The sequence below is a fragment of the Ictidomys tridecemlineatus genome, chromosome 12 (assembly GCF_052094955.1).
Source record: "Ictidomys tridecemlineatus isolate mIctTri1 chromosome 12, mIctTri1.hap1, whole genome shotgun sequence".
Lineage (NCBI taxonomy): Eukaryota > Metazoa > Chordata > Mammalia > Rodentia > Sciuridae > Ictidomys > Ictidomys tridecemlineatus.
In genome coordinates this window covers 58,641,559-58,660,233 of record NC_135488.1, presented here as the reverse complement: position 1 = coordinate 58,660,233, position 18,675 = coordinate 58,641,559, and the positions used below count along the sequence as shown (strand labels likewise).

The 18,675-nt window shown below is 36.8% G+C and overlaps 1 protein-coding gene and 1 pseudogene across 1 annotated transcript in view; one reads left to right on the top strand and one right to left on the bottom strand.

Moving 5' to 3' along the window:
- The window catches only part of Tacr1 (tachykinin receptor 1), a 162,717-nt gene that overhangs the window by 118,905 nt on the left and 25,137 nt on the right, over positions 1-18,675 (bottom strand). The window lies entirely within an intron of this gene.
- On the top strand, positions 8,707-9,361 carry LOC144369333 (large ribosomal subunit protein uL6 pseudogene; annotated as a pseudogene).

Below are 18,675 nucleotides of genomic sequence, written 5' to 3'. Positions count from 1 at the left end.
TTATTCTTTGTGTTGACAGGAAGAAAAGAATAGCTTCAAGTTTTTTTTTTTTTTTAATGTGAAACTGACCATTTGGAAAGCAACAATAGAAAACACCACTGTACTAGAGGAAACAAAATCAAAGAAAATATAATCCATGTAATAAAAGAGGTAAAGAGACAATGATAAATCAAGAAATGCTCATCACAAGAAACAGTAATGGCAAAAACACTCCTACTGAAAGATAAAAGATCAGAAACATGTAAAAAAAAACTAAATAGAATAGAAAAGAAAGAAATCATTATTCAGGAAAAGTCACACATGGAAAAATGGATAACCTGTGTTCAAATATGACTAATGGAAGTGAATCCTATCTCTCCTATCTCCTCATGGGCAGTGTTGGGAAGGGAACAAACAGGCAAATCAGATAATCACTTATCCAGAGTGAACATCGAATGGAGTTGTCAAAACTGAGGGACAGAAGCCCAACAAAGAATTTATCAAGTACTCAATACTCAAGTACTGATGACCATCCAAAAAAGTGGGGGAGGGGGCACCTTCTCATTATTATTATCACTTGGAAGCATATTGGAAATATATTTGCAAAATATAAGCCAAAGAATGTTCTAAGAATGCATTTTAGAATAAAATGCTATTGCTTTGTGACATCTACAGATTCAAAAAAAAAAGACAGTCATGCAATAAAAGTTTCACATAATCAGATTTATAAAGGTTAAAGGCATCCTAAAGTATGCTGTCATGATCCCATCTAAATATTTCTTCAAGAAAAATGACAAAATCCGAAAAACACATAGCAGAGACATACACTGTAGCATACATATAGCATGCATACTAATTCAGTGGCCAATGGTTCTGATCTCCAAATCACACTGGAAGAGAGCCAGAGCCTTCACATCAAAGTCTAGTTATTTTATGTTAGCAAAGAAAACAATGGGACTAGGCCAGTGGAAATCGAAAAGCCTCAGGTAGGTGTAAAAATATATCAAAAGGGAACAGGTTTAGTTGGGGTCCGCTTCATCTTAGACATATTTAATTATATTCACAACTTTCTTGATTAGGGATACATTTCTTTGTAATTGGAAGTCAGTATGATTATATATTTTAGCATTTTTGTGTGCTATTAATGCCTGGGAGACAATTAAGGTGCCGACGTTTTTTTCACCTAAAACGTTTTTGCACATTAATTATATGTTGCCATTTCACTTGAAGATGGATGATTCAGAGAAATTTTGTTGATGTTTCAAGGTTGTTAAAAATTCTATGCCAGAATTACAATCTACTGAGTATGAAGCATTCTGCATTTATCACTTGTGGAAGAGGCTACTGGTGCTTTCACATATTCAATTATTTTCTACATCCTGATGCTATGACAGATGACACCTTCCAGCTCTCTTGCAAATAAGAAAGGTTATGTTAATAAATCTAGCCAATGAAATGTAAATGGAAGTGAGATCACTTCCAGGCTGAGACAGTTAAGAGCTGACATGCCACGTCTACTTCCGTCTTACTAAGTCATGGCAACTTTGGAAGTCATGTGTGGAAATGGCAGTGTCAGGAGATAGAGGCAGACTTGATGCCTGAGTCATCAGATGGAGGAGAGGAACTTCTGACTCACATCAGACTTTGGGAGAGGAAGCAGTCAATGGTTGTGCTGATATACTGGGAACTCAGGGTTTGTCTGTTGCAAGTGGTATTGATCACCTAACTTTTTTTTTTTGTGTGTGTGTGTGTGTGTGTGTGCTTTCTTTTTGAGGTCAACTTGAGGACTTATGACTATTTATTTGCTTTTAATGAAAATGTGAATCAAATATACAGTCCTTGAAACATTAGCCAGAGCAATTGGGCAAAAGAAAGAAATTAAAGGGATATGAATAGGAATGGAAGAGCTGAAACTATCCCTGTTTGCCTATGACATGATTCTATATTTAGACGACCCAAAATACTCCACCAGAAAATGTCTGGAACTCATAAATGAATTCAGCAAAGTAGCAGGATATAAAATTAACACCCATAAATCAATTGCATTCCTATACATCAATGATGACTCAGCTGAAAGAGTAATTAGGAAAACTATCCCATTCACAATAGCCTCAAAAACAAAACAAAACTTAGGAATCAATCTTACAAAAAAAAGGTGAAAGACAATGAAAACTACAGAACACTAAAGAAAGAAATTGAAGAAGACCATAGAATTAGGGAAGATCTCCAATGTTCTTGAATAAGCAGAATTAATATTGTCAAAATGGCCATACTGAAGAGGCTGAACACCTGAAGAATTTTCAGGAAGTAGGTTTATTGACTACAGGGTGCACATGGGCTATTGCTATTAAAAATAATGCTCCCTTGGACAAAAATTTTTGAAATTCATTGAACTTTATACCCAGAGGGAGGAGGAGGCTAGGAGGTTCACATGACAAGTGCTTTTCATTCCATCTTTTAGATAGAGGTTTCACTGTTTTTCTCCTGCAAACCTGACATTTACAAAAAGAGTAAACTACCAACCACAATGCCCTTCTGCAGAAGCTTTTGCTGATAAAAAGCTTTTCTGATAGGCTAAAAGGAACTACATGCTACAAATATGGTGGGAGTTTCTGCTTAATTATGGTAAGGGTCTTCTGGGAGGGGGTTCTCTGGCCTCCTTCAATACTACCAAAAGCACTATACAGTTTTAATGCAATTACTATTAAAATTCCAATGATGTTCTTATAGAAACAGAAAAACCAATCATGAAATTCATTTGGAAAAATAAGAGGCCCAGAATAGCCAAAGCAATCCTTAGCAAGAAAAATGAAGCAGGAGGCATTATAATATTAGACCTTAAATTATATTCCAGAGCTATAGTAAGAAAAATGGCATGGTATTGGTACCAAAACAGACATAAAGACCGGTAGGAACAGAATAAAAGACACAGAGACAAATCCACATAAATACAATTGTCTCATACTAGACAGAGACAGCATAAACATACATTGGAGAAAAGATAGCCTCTTCAAAATACGGTGCTGGGAAAACTGGAAATCCCTATGTAGTGCAATGAAATCGAGCCCCTATCTCTCACCCAGCACAAAACTCAACTCAAAGTGGTCAGGGACCTAGGCATTAGACCAGAGACCCTGCACCTCATAGAAGAAAATATAGAATCAACTCTTCATCATGTCAGCTTTGGGACTGAATTCCTCGTCAAGACCCCTAAAGCACAAAGAGTAAAATCAAGAATCAATAAACGGGATGGTGCAAACTAGAAAGCTTCTTCACGGCAAAGGAAACAATCAAAAGCATGAAGACAGAGCCTACAGAATGGGAGAAAATCTTTGCCACCTGTACCTCAGATACAGCATTAATCTCCAGGATATATAAAGAATTCAAAAAATGTAACACACACACATACACACACAAAAAACCCCCCCACCAAATAATCTAATCAATAAATGGCCAAAGGAACTGATACAATCGATCAACAAACATGTGAAAAATGTTCCATATCTCTAGCAATAGAGAAATTCAAATTAAAACCTCACTGAAATTCCATCTCATTCTAGTCAGAATGGCAATTATCAAGAATACAATAATAATAAATGTTGGTGAGGATGTGGGAAAAAAGGTACATTCATACATTGCTAGTGTGACTGCAAATTGGTGCAACCACTTCTGGAAAGTAGTATGGAGATTTCTCAGGTAACTTGGAATGCAACCACCACCATTTGACCAGTTATCCCACTCCTTGGCATATATTTTCCATGGACTTAAAATCAGCATACTACAGTAACACTGACACATCAATAGCAGCTTTCTTATTTTTATTTATTTTTTATTTATTTTTTAAAAAATTTTCTTATTTTTCCAAATGAATTTATAGCAGCTCAATTCACAATAGCCAAGCTATGAAACCAACCTAGTTGCCCTTTGACAGATGAATGGATAAAGAAAATGTGGTATATATACACACAATGGAATATTACTCAGCCTTAAAGAAGAACAAAATCATGGTATTTGTCAGTAAATGGATGGAACTGGAGATTATCATGCTAAGTGAAATAAGCCAATCCCCAAACAACCAAAGGCTGAATGTTCTCTTTAATATACAGATGCTAACACACAATAAGGAGCCGGGAGAGAAAAATAGAATTCATTGGATCAGATAAAGGGGAATGAAGGGAAGGGAGGGGTGTGGGAATAGGAAAGACACTGGAATTAATTGGACATAATTTTCCTGTGTTCATATATGAATGCATGAACATTATCATGTGTATAAATCCACATCATGTTCAATGACAAAAATGGGATCCTAATTAGAATAAGTTATACTCAATGTATGTACACTCTACTGTCATGTAGGAAAAGAACAAACAAAAAATTAATTAATTGATTGAAAAATCTGAGTTTGGGAAAAAAGAAAATGTGAATCAGTTCACAGCAGCTAAAATGTACACCTTCTAAAATAAAAACATTTATATAAGACTTTGAACACATAAATAAATTAAAATAAACAAATAAAAGAAATGATTTATGCATCTGAAGAAAAAATCTTAAGAAATTTTTAACCTCTTAACAGAATTTGTAAATGTGGCAATTTTTACTGTACATTATCAGTCAATAGGAACGACAGCAGATTATGGAAGTGAATTCTACAGAGTGGTATGACAATTAGTGTTATATATCTTAGCAATCTTAGAATAAATATGAGTCTTGGAAAAAAAAAGGAAAAACTAGTTTAGTATTACATAGTCATAAGTTCTATTAAATACAATTCTGCATTGATTGTATTAATACAAAGGCAAATGTTGCCAGATTTATTATTTTTTAAATTAAATCTTTAGCAGATAATTGGGGAAACAACTTGAGGTAAGAGCAATGAACTCTGAACTTCCTTTCTAGCTAGTGACTTATTCTGGAAAGTTCACGAACAGTTGCATTAAAAAATTAAAAAGTGCAAAGTTTGCATTCAACTCTGTTTACACTGAAAACATTTTATAATTTATTTTGAAGAAGATACTCTAGTCAATATTAAAATGTAGATGTGTTAAAACAAAGTAAAGGCAGGGTAGGTAAACCCACACATACATACACACACAGAGTGGGGTGAGTATTGAGACTGATTCTTATTCCAATATTGCATTATTCTTCTTTATGTATTTATTCATTTTACTTAGTGAAACTTAAAATAAATCATTTAAGTTTTACATGTAGATTAACTGTTGATATTTTGCACAAAAGGATTGTTCTGTTTCTCAGAATGTTTTAGGAAGTGGTATAAACAATGTCACTCTTGTCTTAAAATAAAAACACATTCCCTAAAAAAGCAAATACAATCAGGCACATGCAAACTAAAGCAAGCAGGATTAACAACATTTACACTCTACAAAATAAAAATAACAGAAAAATTATGACAATGAATCGTTTTGTAGGTTGAAGGCAATATCTAAAGTATACAAAAAATCATGAAAATTGAATGCAGTAAATGAAATAGACAATTTTCTAGGAAAATACAAATTATCCAAACCAATGGAAGCATAATATGGCAATCTAAAAAGAACACTAATCATGGAAGACAATGAAAAGATCATCTATTGAATGACTTTGGGCCCAGGCAGTCTAAAAGGAGAGAAAGAGAGAGGGAGGGAGGGAGAAAAGGAGGGAGAGGGGAAGGGGACAGGAGAGTGGGGAGAGATGTTATATAATTTCTATGACATATAAACTAATCCTTTACAAAGAAAACAGATAAAACTCCTAATTAATTTCATGAAGTACAAACTCAAAGAATCAGTCACCAGTCTGTCCTCATGGGTCTCCCCTCCACCTTGAAACACTAAACAAAATATTCATGAGAACCTGGCAGGGAATACATCATAGTTTAAGTGGAATTATCCAGGACTGTAGGTAATCTGGCTCCTAGGATTGCAAGAAGGCCCCTTCAGGCACCTTCTAATGGGTCTAGGTCAAACTTCAACTTGGCCTCTACATCGGCTCTGACAAGGAGAGTCCCGATCTCCATCAACATTTTATGAAACTATCTTGGTATAAATTGGCCACAGCTCCCTTTTATGCTCTTAAGCCCCTTTTGAGGGAAAGATCTTAAAATAGTGAGAGCAGAAAGATCTATTTGCTGACTTTGAACTCCTTATAGAGGGTTCAGGAATCATGCCCACTGAGAATGGTGTCCAACTTCCAGATTCTCCAGGTTATAATACTGGATCACTGGAGTAACCTGGGAGGGGCCTTAGACTTTTCTGCACCCAAGAGTGAGTTCTCATAAAACACCATGCATTCAAGCTTACTCTGCTACTCATCATGGCAAATCCTGTAACTTAGGGCTCTCATCCTTTTGTCCTCCACTTTAAATATAACAAATGACCAGCCGTGGAGACAGGAAGATAGCCCACATCCCCTCTGGGATGTGGCTCCCCAGTTCATTTTTTCTCTAACCTTCCATTACATATTCTATCCCCACCAAGCTCAGAACATTTGGAATGAGTTTTTAACAAGAAGGAAAAGCTCCATACTTTAATGAGCCAATTCAAACAATTAATATCCATTAAAGAGGCACACAAATATCCTGTAAGTCTTTAATCTTTAATTAAAAAGTCATACAAATGAACACTCCCTAAGGAAATTCTTTTTCCCTTACTGTGAGTAGAGAGGAATGAGACTAAGACAATTGAAAACATGCCATCATACAGACACACCACTCTATTCAAACAAGACGGACTGGATATTACATCACTCATTAATAATCAAAAGTCACATCATTAGGTTATAGGAGAAAAACATGTGGCCCTCTGGATAGAGACCATAAATGAATTCAATAAAACTCAACATCCATTCTCATGAAATCTTGCCACAAGGGCACGTTCTTTCATTTTTGGTAAAAAGCATCACAAATCAACAAGCAACATATGGAATGATAAAACTATAAAAGCATTCCCATTCTATTTAGGATGTCCACTATTATTATTATTGCTATGTTTTAATAGCAATATTAAATATTTAATAGCTGCTTTAAGTCATTCTGTACATTAACATGATCATCTAACTTGCAAATTCCAGAGGATTGTGATGAACCCTTACCTAGTTGTTTACCAAACAATCAGCATCTTTGCCCTCTTACTTTGCCCCTCCCCCATACATATTTATTGGCCTTTACCCTCGGGGCTATGACTGACTGTTCCAGAGATAGAAACTTTCATCAGTCTGGCCAGGAGTCTCTTCCCAAGACAATTTGGAAGACAGAGAACAAGAGTGAAAGAATAAGAGCACAGTGTGTGGGCTGGAGGTTGTGGGTGGCTGGAGTTGCAAAATGTAAAATGTGGATGCCTTCAGAGGTTACATCCTTTTTTATTTAGTCCAAATTATCTGAGGATGCCTCTTTGCTGGAAAAGAGAGAGGGATGCCTGATCTAGTTCATTCAGTGATACAGCTGTTATCCTGCTTTAGGGTTTTAGATGCCTTAGTGTTCTCATAATAAAATGTGCATTCTGCTCATTGTAGCTATTTACATAATAGATATGAAACAGTAGAGCTTCACATACTATCAACAATAATAAAAATGACGGTACATGATCATGGAAATATTTTTTCATGATGGCAACAAGATAAACTATAGGAATAATCAAACTAAAATGTGAAGGACATTTGTATGATGAATACATTCAGTGTTTGTCAGGGGTAGAACAGACAACTTAAAAATGGAAGACTTGTAATGGGAAGGATATCAATGATCTCTCAATCTTTTTATATTTTAGTGTAATTCCAATAAAAAGTACAGTAAGGTTTTTCTTAGGACAATGATTTAATGATTCTAAAGCTCACCTGGAAAAACAGACTGGCAAAAGAGTCCAAAAATATCAGAAACAGCATTGAAGTTCTAATATAAAAGCATAAGGATGCAAGATGGACCAAAGCAACATAAAGATTGAAAAATGGATCAAATAACTGTAATAAAGTACCTACAAGGAGGCCTTGTCACACACTAGAACTCAGTATAAACTACCCACTGCATTATATATTTATGGAAGAAGGAAAGATCTGTCAAGAAATCCTGCTGGTAACAATTGGTGAACTATTTGGAAAAATAGTGTATTTCACCCCATACAAAATTCAGAAGGAAATAGAGGTAAACATTGGGGTTATCAGAAATTAGTAGTGAAAAAGTAAATGTGTAATAGATTATGTGAAACTCTGAATTCAAAAATATCTCAGAAAATTTCAGAAGCAAATAAACCTGAAATATATTTGTATCTTATACTAAAAATAATTAATCTTTTAAGACGTTTAAAACATTGACAATAGTAATTGTACACATTAAAGGCTACAGTGACATTTCCATACACGTATACAACACGTCATGATTAAATCAGGATAATCACCTCAGACATTTATCATCTCTGTGCTAGGAACACTCAAATTCCTCTCTACAAGCTATTTTGAAGTACATAATTAATTGCTGTCAACTGTAGTTATCTGACTGTGCTTTGGAAGATTGGGTGTTAGTCCTCCTACTTGCACACCTGTACCTATTAACCACAGCCTTCATCCCTCTCCTCTACACCCTTCCCAGGCTCTGGAAAACAATATTTACATTCTACTTCTGTGAGATCAACTTTTTTAGTTTCCATGAGGACTTGTATTTGTCTTTCTGTGTCTAAGCCGTTTCACTTAAGGTAATGTCCCTCATTTCTAGGCAGGAGCTAATAGTGTTAAAAACGGAGATCATTCTTAGAAATCAATTCATGATAATTCTTATTTGTACACCAATAAGAAAATGTACAAAGGAATTAAAATAATTTAAAAACATAAGATTGACATATGATCAGTAAAGATACAGAAAACCACATCTACCATGAGAAGGAAGATCATTTTGGAAAATGCCCACATCATTCTCATGAGATGCATGGTTCCTGTGAATGGCCCCAGAGGAACCCTGAGGAGAGACTTCCACCACATCAACACAGAACTCAGTCTCCTCAGAAGGGGAAAAAAGAGAAGCTCTGGTTGACAAATCATCTGGTAGTATACCCTTCACAGAAGTGCATGATCAAAGATGTTACACTGGGTTTCCGTTAGGAGATGAGGCCCGGGGCACACTCATTTCCTCGTCGAAGTCATTATTCAGGAGAATGGGTCTCTTGTTGAAATCTGGAATTTCTTGGGTGAACAATGAGGGTTAGAATCAGGTCAGTTGTTGGTTTCTCAGTATCTCAAGCCCAGAAAGATGAGTTAATCCTTAAAGAAGTGGCATTGAACTTATTTCAAACTCAGCTGCTCTGATTCAGCAAGCCCCGAAAGTTAAAAACCAGGTATCTGACAATTTTTGAATGTTTTTGGTATTTCTGAAGAAAGATCAGTTCAGCAGGCTGATGAATAAGATATGAGTTATCCAGTTACAGATTATAAAGTCAATTTATGTCATTTTAATATTGTAATAAAAAACCTTTATGGGCTTGGGACCTTATAAAAATAGGAAAAAAAAATTTTAAGTTCATTAGTTATCAAAGAAATGTAGCTGGCACAACAATGTGTGCCATTTTTTTTTTTTTTACTCATCCAATTGTTAAATATTAAAAAGTAGATATATGGTCTCTGGTTGCTAAGGTAGAAAATCAGGAATTTCATATGCTACTGGAGAAAAATGAGTGTAGATCTTTCGGAAAGTAAACTTAACAACATGTCAAGTATTTTGACATTTAAAAGCAATAGTCTTTGACTTAGAATTCCAATTTTAGAAATTTGCCCTGTGGGAAAATGTTTGCACACACTTTTGCAGGATAATATTGTTATTTATTATTTAAAAAATATGGAAACAAATGCCAAATGAAGGGATTACTTAGATGAATTATGGCTGTACAGTATTTTGGTGGGCAGAATAATGATCTTCTGGCTCCTAAGAGGTCCAATTCCTAATCCTAGGATCTGAATATGCTACTTTACATAGAACAAAGGGCTTTGCAGATGTGATTATGAATCCCAAGATGGAGAGATTATCCAGGTGTATCAAGTCTGCCTAATTGAATCAGTTGGGTCCTCAAAGTCAGAGAATCTTTCTCAGCTGTGATCTTAGGGAGGCAGAGGTGGGGGAGCTGAAGAACGTGGGAGAGTCAGGGTGTTACTGGCTTTGAAGAGGGAGAAAGAAGGTTTGAGCCAAGGGATGCAGGAGGTCTCAAGAAACTAGGAACAGCAAGGGGAGAAACCTACTCCTGAGTGCCCCCAAAGAATAAACATACTTCTCCAGAACTGTAAGCTAACAAAACTGTGTTATTTCAAGCCATTAACCTTGTGGTAATTTGTTACAGCAGCAATAGAAAACTAATACAAATGGGATCATTTGCTATCAGACACTAAAAGTCATACTGGTTAAGAATCTATTCATTTTTTTTTTAATACTTATTTTTTAGTTCTCGGCGGACACAACATCTTTGTTGGTATGTGGTGCTGAGGAATCGAACCAGGGCCGCACACATTCCAGGCGAGCGCGCTACCGCTTGAGCCACATCATAACCCACTTGAATCAAACTGTGAAAGATGATGTATTAAGAACTGTGTAATGTTTTGAACGACCAACAATAAAAAAAAAAATTAGAGATAGGAAAGTTGTACAGGGAAAGAAAATAATGCTTGTCAAAAACAGGCTAATTTGGGAGCTGGGGTTGTGTCTCAGTAGTAGAGCGCTTGCCTAGCACGTGAGAGGCCCTGGGTTCAATCCTCAGCACCACATAAGAATAAAAAAAAAAAAAAAAAAAAAGAATCTATTCAGTCACATGTAAAAAGCAGATTACCGAACTACACACTTGGCTGCCTAGTTCCAAGGACAAAAGGTAAATGTAGTAGCAATGATTATTTCTAGGTGTTGTAATTACAAGAGGGTTTTTTCTGCCTTGATTTTTTGTTCTTCAAAACAAACATGTCTCTCCTTTGTAATCAGGAAAAAAATGCACATAATTGTTAGGTAAAATATGCTTTAACCTACATTTCTGAAATTAATAAATCAAAAATAATTTACAATGGCTTTTCTACCTTCATAACTCTACCTAAATATTAATCTAAAAATTATTATTGTCTTATTTCTTTTAATAAAACATAAATCTCTTTCAAGAATTTTTTTTTTAAATTTTAACTTTTGCTTTCAATTGAATTACCATATAGCAATTGGGTAGAAACCATGTTTGATAGATTATAATTCTCATTATCACTTATTCTGTATCAGTTCTTCCTTCTTTAAGTACTCAATTTTAGTTAATTTCTTCATTGGTTGTATTATGTCTTTGCTTTTTTTTTCTTCAGGAAAAGCATGTGATTATTCTGTTTTATATGTCCTTGCAGATCTGAGAACATCTTTCATACATGAACAACAATGTAAAAACATAAGGTCACAATCTTTCCTGCTTAAAAATACTATATAAATTTAGCTCAATTTCTCTCTAACATTTAAGAGAACTGAAGCTAGAATCATTTTTGTTTTCTTTTAAGTATCTTTGATGGTTTTCCTGCTGAGATATAGGAAGAAATTTTAAAATTTAAACTCAGAATTCAAAAATTTACCCAAAGCAAAAGGAATATTAATAGGTGTGAAACTTTTCCCCATTTATATTAGCCCATTCTGTGTTGATTCTGGAATATAAATTCTGCTCTGGAATGTTTTATTCTATTGCAAATTTATGATAACTGTTAAACTTAGGCTGCGTTCTTTTTCAGGAATACTTGGTATGTGAAATTACATTTCTATCTTGTCTTTTTCACAACTAATAACTTCTCTCTTAAATTTTCATTTTTCTTCCTCTTTCTTCTGTTTTAGAAAAACTTAGTTTTGTTCTATATGACAAATATGATTTCTGTGTGCATTACTATATGGTCTTCTCTTTTATCATTCAGATCCTCCTGATTTTCTTCTTATCTGAATAAGGGCAAAGGTTGTATATTCAATGAACCTAATGTGGATATTTTCTGATTTATTTCTTGTGCCAAAATATTAAAAGAATGTCTTTTCTTTCATTCTTTAGAAGAACACTTTTCCCATCTTGTGCTGTAGAATAATTTTTATAACTCCCCAGTGAGTTTCTTGCTTGGAAAGTCAACCAGATCTGAGTTTGAGCCAAGCAGGGGGCCACTGGGCATTTGGGACCTGGTCAAATTCCTTCTAGGATCTGTAACTGGAAGGCGCAACGAACAACCCTAATAGAGCTGTTAATAGAGATTGTTGTAATTAGAAATCACATTTGAGTAATTTTGCTGCACTGAGGTGGAAAAATCTCTACTACCAAATGCCTATTTTTCTATAAAAAGAAATAGTCACGTATCCTTTGATCTGAGAAGGGACAATGGCTCTTGTTTGGGGGTTTTCTCCCATCCTAGCAGCTCTCCTCCATGTGCTCTCTATGGGGCCTAGACATACATCTCAGATGCCAATACCTGTCCCTTCCCTGTCTTCTACTTGTCTTGCTACAGCCTAGAAGTTGCAGCCTCTGAGATTAAGAGATATCATTCAGGGAAGAAGAAAAAGTGAAGACATTCTTCTGGATACATTGGAAAACAATGACTTTCTCAGAGGCTTCCTTATGTTAGCAGTAGAAAGTACCAGGAATGGTTTGCTAGGGCTGCTGTAACAAGTATCACAAACTGGATGGTTTGCAGAACAAAAATTTACAGTTCTGAAGATTAGAAGTCTGAGATCCACATGTGGGCAGTGTTGGTTGCTTCAGAGGGCTAGGAGTGAAGAACCCACTATAGACTTCTTTCCTTGGCTTGTAGATGACTACTTTCTCCCTGCCTTTCTTCACACTGTCTGCCCTCTATGGGTCTATGTGTCCACATATATATAGACATGCATAGGCACACGTGCACGCGTGTACACACACACACACACACACACATACACACGCGCACGCGGGGGATAATGAACAGAGCTTTATTAAAATGACTGCATGACAAGCTTTAAAGCAAAATGGTAATGATTTGAAGAGATGGGGTCTTGTTGCTATGTCTCTGAAACCTAACCCTGGACTCTCAGGCTCAAGTAATCCTCCTGCCTCAGTCTCCTAAGTTTCTGGAACTCTCAGACAGGTGCCATGCCTGGTTTTGTAATTTAACATGTGAATTGAGGTGGTTATGTGCAAAATTCAGCTCACAACAGTGCTGGTGGATGAATTCTGCATCTTCTATGCTAGACATGGTGCACTCTGGTTCAGGGGGCACAGGATGAGTAAGCCTTGGTAAGCATTTTGCAATCCAGTGAAAATTGTCACACACTCTGGGTTTTCATAAATTTGTCTACTTTACTGCATATTATTCTTCAAGCCACAGCCCAGAGAGCCTTTGTCAGGGATTAGCAACTGACTGCCAGATTAACCTTGAAGTTTCCAATCATCAAATATTTCTTAAAAAATGAGTTATTTCAGAGTCCTTGGCATGGAACTTCTACCATACCTGATCATTGTCAACTGTGTTAATGCCCTCTTTGGGTTACTGAATCGTGAATAATACACAGAGGTCATTTTCTACCTAGGAAACTGGCTTTTGATCTACTCGACAAACGAATCTGGTTAAACTAAAGGTGGTGTGCAGGAGTGATGGGGACATCTGGAGGAACTTAGCGGCTATCTTCTCCTAACAAAACAGTCAAAAAAGTAAAATAGCTCATTCCCCAGCCTTCACCTAGGGGCGCACCTGCAGTAAACCCTAAGGTGAAATTTTTGTCTAATTATACAATTATCTACTCTCTTAACTTGAAAGACTATTTATCATACTTTCTCCTCACTCAAAAAGAACATCCTCTGCTTTGGTAATGATCAAACTACATTCTTAAGTAGAGAGCAGTGCAGAAATTAGAGCTTCCTGTTCTTCTGCAAGGAACAGTTCAGTAATGAGCTGTCTTACCCTGCTCCATTTTCCTGAGCCATGCAGCCTTCCCTGAGGACAGACAGCCTGATGTGCTAAACAATGCGCTGGTGCCTAATTTCCCTGGTGAGGGCTAATTACAACACTGCAGCTAAGTAACGAAACATTCATTCTCTTGCCTTCCGTCCACACCCACTCCTGTGCTTTGCTCCCAAACAGAAGGATTTGCCTGTCTTGGCTCCCAAAGTGCCTTGCCCTCTTTGAATCCTGCAGCCCTTTCTCTGGGTGTTACACCCAGAATCCCCTAGTGGAGTCTAAAGTGGCTTCAGTGTTAGGGCATCCACTGTATTGTTTTCTGACATTTCTCTTCCAAGAGCAGTCGCTAAGTATGCTCCACCTTTGCAGATAATAACAAATGACTGCAGAGCGAGGAGATGTTATGTAAAAGGTTATTTTTTTTATTCCCTGTTATCTATAGCAATGAAGAATGAAAGGGGAATCACCTCTTTCTCCATTTTAATTGCACTAATTCTCCCCAATTGTGAATATTTATAATGGTTGGGGATTTCATTAAGATGTCTCCCTGAGAAACTAGATGACTATGGATCAATCACGATGGCTTCTATTTTCAGATACAGATCTGTTCTCATTCCCACTATCAGGGTAGGTGATGAGGAGAGGCAAAATATAAGCTTTGATGAAATCAATTTGGGAGTCTTTATTGATCGATCAGAGTACTGATAGGTTATTGATCTTGACTCTGAAATTGGATCTGCTTTCAGGCTACTGAATGCCAAGTAGCTAAAGGTCCTTGAAAGTATCTTTGAAATTGGTTTTCTGATTCAGAGAAGTGTTCAGATATGACTGTACCCTAATCTCCTTGCTTCTAGATGGTATTTTCTTTTGAAAATTAGATATTTGTGGTATGTGTTTGGTTGTCACAAATCAGGGTCTCTGGATACTTTCAGATGAGTGCTACAATCCTGCACAAGGAAATATTGTCTTACTTCCCAGGTGATTTTTTAATATCCCGCCAGGTCTTCATGGAGGAGAAAAGCCAGTTTATAATTTACCCAAGCTTAGAAACTATCTCTGAGTTTTTTTGGAACTGGGGCTCGAACCCGAGGATACTTAATCACTGAGACACATCTGCAGCCCCTTTTAATTTTTATTTTATTACAGGGTCTTGCTAAGTTGCTTAGGGCTTCCCTAAATTGTCTAGGCTGGCCTTGAACTTGCTATCCTCCTGCCTTAGACTCCCTTACAGGCATGCACCACCATGCCCAGCTCTATCTCTGATTTTTATATAAATCAAGTGAACATTTCCTGTTGCTGCTTAAAACAACATAAATTTATTATTTCACAGGTCTAGAGTCTAAAAGTCTGAAATGGATTTTGCCAGGCTAAAATTAAGATGTTGGCAGGGCTTCCGTTCTTCTGGAGACTTGAGGGGAATATCTGTTCTCCCCCGCCTTATTTTTTTTCTTCCAGATTCTAGAGGCTGCTCCTGTTCTTTGGTTCATGGCCCTTTTCTTCATTTTCAAAACTGGCAGCATGGCACCTTCTCTTACCTCACGAGGTATTCACTCGCAAGGACTCCTGTGACTTCATTAGGCCTACACAGATACCCAGCCCCATCTCCCCATCACAAGAGCCTTGACTTAGTCACACCTGCAAAGTCCCTCATGCCATGTAAAGTCACACAGAATAGTTTCTCCTTATCCTCGAGGAATAAATTCCATACCTTCAGGGAATGCCTGAAACCTTGGATAGTATGGAACCCTCTATAAACTATGTTTTTTTTCCCCCTACAGATGCCTTTGACAAATTTAATATACAGATTAGGCATAGGAAGAGATTAACAATAACCAATAATAAAATAGAATAATTATAACCATATATGTATTAAAATTGCTAGCATCACTACTCCAGTGTTTTGGGGCTGTTAACAAAAATAAGGGTTATTTAAACACATGTACTATGACACTATGACTATTGATCTGATAAATGAGATAGCTGCTGAGTGACTAATGGATAGGTAGTATATACAGTGTGGACACACTGGATAAAGGAACAATTCATGTCCTGGACAGGATGGCATAAAATTTCATCACACTACTTAGAACAGTGCAATTTAGAATGTAAATTCTTTGAAAAAAGAATTTTTCTTTTAGCTTTTTCATACCATAGTTGACTGTGGGCAACTAAAATTATGGGTAACTAAATTAAAACCAAGGGTGAGGAGGGACTATCATATTCGTCAGTACCAGCAATCAGGATGAGAACATCTTTGGGAGGTCTTTATCCTTCCAATGACATAAGAAGTATTTTGAATGATTTTTAATATGAATTGGATTTTCTAGGAACATAATATATAAAGAAGAAATGATTTTGATTTTTTTGTTCATAATCAAGAATTAATCCCCATTTCAGAACATCATGCTATAGATAGCAGCATGGCTTATTTTATTTTGAGTTGCCAAAAACAAAAACAAAAATAAAGAAAAAAAGGCAAAAGAAACTGTTCCTATGTCTGCTGTCATATCTTCTTTATTCTATCCAAATGTCGTGTATCCGAGCATTTCCATATTGAAATTCATATTTAAATATAAATTATTTTCTCTTATTTCTCCTTGAAATTATACTAATTTTCCCTTGGAAATGTATGTATTGGTAGATTATAAAATATGTAAATTTTATTTCACTACATGGAAGCATTATAAAATATTTGTTATAAAAAGTAGAACTTACAGTCTGCCATATGCATCTCAGATTCCTGCTGTCTCTCTCAGTTGAAGAGGGTCTATTATCTATGCATTGGATTTAATTCCCTTTAGTCTCCTTCAAAATACCACTAAACCTAATTTTGCAAGGGGCATCAAATAATTCCCTGACTATATATTCCATAATTCTGGTAAGCTCTCGACTCCTAAAGTCATGAACTTTACTAGAAAAATCTCTGGAGGAGTCTTCTAGATTTCCAAGGGCCTTTGGCAAGACTGGTCTTCCTATACTCCCAAGACCTCTACCTTGTCCCTGTGGCACCCACCATGCATCTTACCACTACAAGATGCCTTAGTGTCTAATCCCAAGAAGGAAGTCCTAATTAGGAGATTACATACCTTCTCCTAGAAACCCCAGGACCAATTCTGTTTTTCCTTTCTTCTCTGATCTCCACCAGAGATTGACTTCTCGTTTCTAATTACTACCTGGCTCTTCTCTCCAATATGGCTCCAAACATTTTCCTAGTGTGATGTGCCTTCCCACCCTCTTCAACTCCCATGATGCACAGTCTGTATTGAGCAAACTCTTCTTCAAAGGTTCCCTTCACCTTGGCTGTTAGCGGAAGTCACTTCTACCACTGTAGCCATCTTGGGCTGTTGCTATTCTTCCCCCACAGTCCACCCACCTCAGAGCTTGGACCAGGGGCTGATGTACTCACTACTCTTCATTGTCACCTCCAGACCATCATTCCTTCTTTCTCTTAGAAATCATAGCTCCTTTGACACTGCTTCTACATGGTTGCTGCCATTCCCTGACCCATTGGGTGCCCATTCCCTCTCATCCATTGGACATTCTATCCCCTGGATCACTGTCTTCCTTCTCACCCCTGTCCCTGCCTTCACTTTTTGTGACTGTGATATCCACCTTCATGATCAACCCAACTCCCTGTCTCATTTCCATAGCTTCTTCATCTTCAATTCTGTTTTCTGCCACTTGCTCCAGGCTTCCATTGTCACAGTGTACAGTGACCTGGACTTTGTCATCATCCATAACTATATCCTTTCCCAAATTTCTATTTCAAGCCTCTGGGTCTCTGACCATCCTTCCTATCTTTTTAGTTCATGTCCAACAATTCTGAACATTCTTCAGGATCTCTAGCCTGTTGATTCCACCACATTTCACTGTCTATCCCCCATCCTGCCCTTGTTTCTGTGTTGACCCAGCTTAGATTTCATGGACCATCCCTAAAATCACTCCATGCACATACCCTTGATTCCCTTTTATTCTTTTGGCAAAATCCCAATGCTAATGATTTTCTGCCTGTGCTATCCTTATATTGTAGAAAAGAGTACATTGTGTTAAATCATCTCTAAATTCTCTCATCAATTTATAAATCTCCAGTGGCCCATTGCTTGACAGTCCTAAAATATTTCTCTAGTCATTTGACCTTTCGACTCCACAACGTGACTTTACAACTTTTTTTCTCAACCTCTAATACCCCCTTCCACTTCACCTTCAGCTGATGATTTGACTTTTTACTTCCCTGGGGAAACAGAAATAATAAAAATTTACTATGTCACCATCAATTCTGTTAGCCCATCGTGTTAGTCAGCTTTTCTGCTGCTCGGACCAAAAGACCTGATAAGAACAATTTTAGAGGAGGAAAAGTGGTTTTGGAGACTCATAGTTTTAGAGGTCTCAGTCCATAGACAGGAAGCTCCATTCCTTAGAGCTCCAGAAGAGTAGGTGGAGGAAAGTGGCCTAAAATATCACACTAGAAACAAAGAGAGTAAAGCTCCAAAAATATACCCCCCAAAGCATGACCCCAATGACCCACCTCCTCCAGCCACATCCTACCTGCCTTCAGTTGCCCCTTAGTTAATTCCTATCAGAGGATTAACACACGGATTGAGTGAAGGCTGTCGTAACTCAATCATTTCACCTCTGAACTTTCATGTATTGTCTCGCACATGAGCTTTTGAGGGATACCTCATATCTAAGCCATAACACAGACCTTCACTTCTACCTTTTTATCCACTTCCTTTTAGCTAAAGTGGATCACTACTCATTTCTTTAGAGGACAACCCTGAACCCATCCCTCTTTGGTCACCTGGAAGTTTTCCTCTT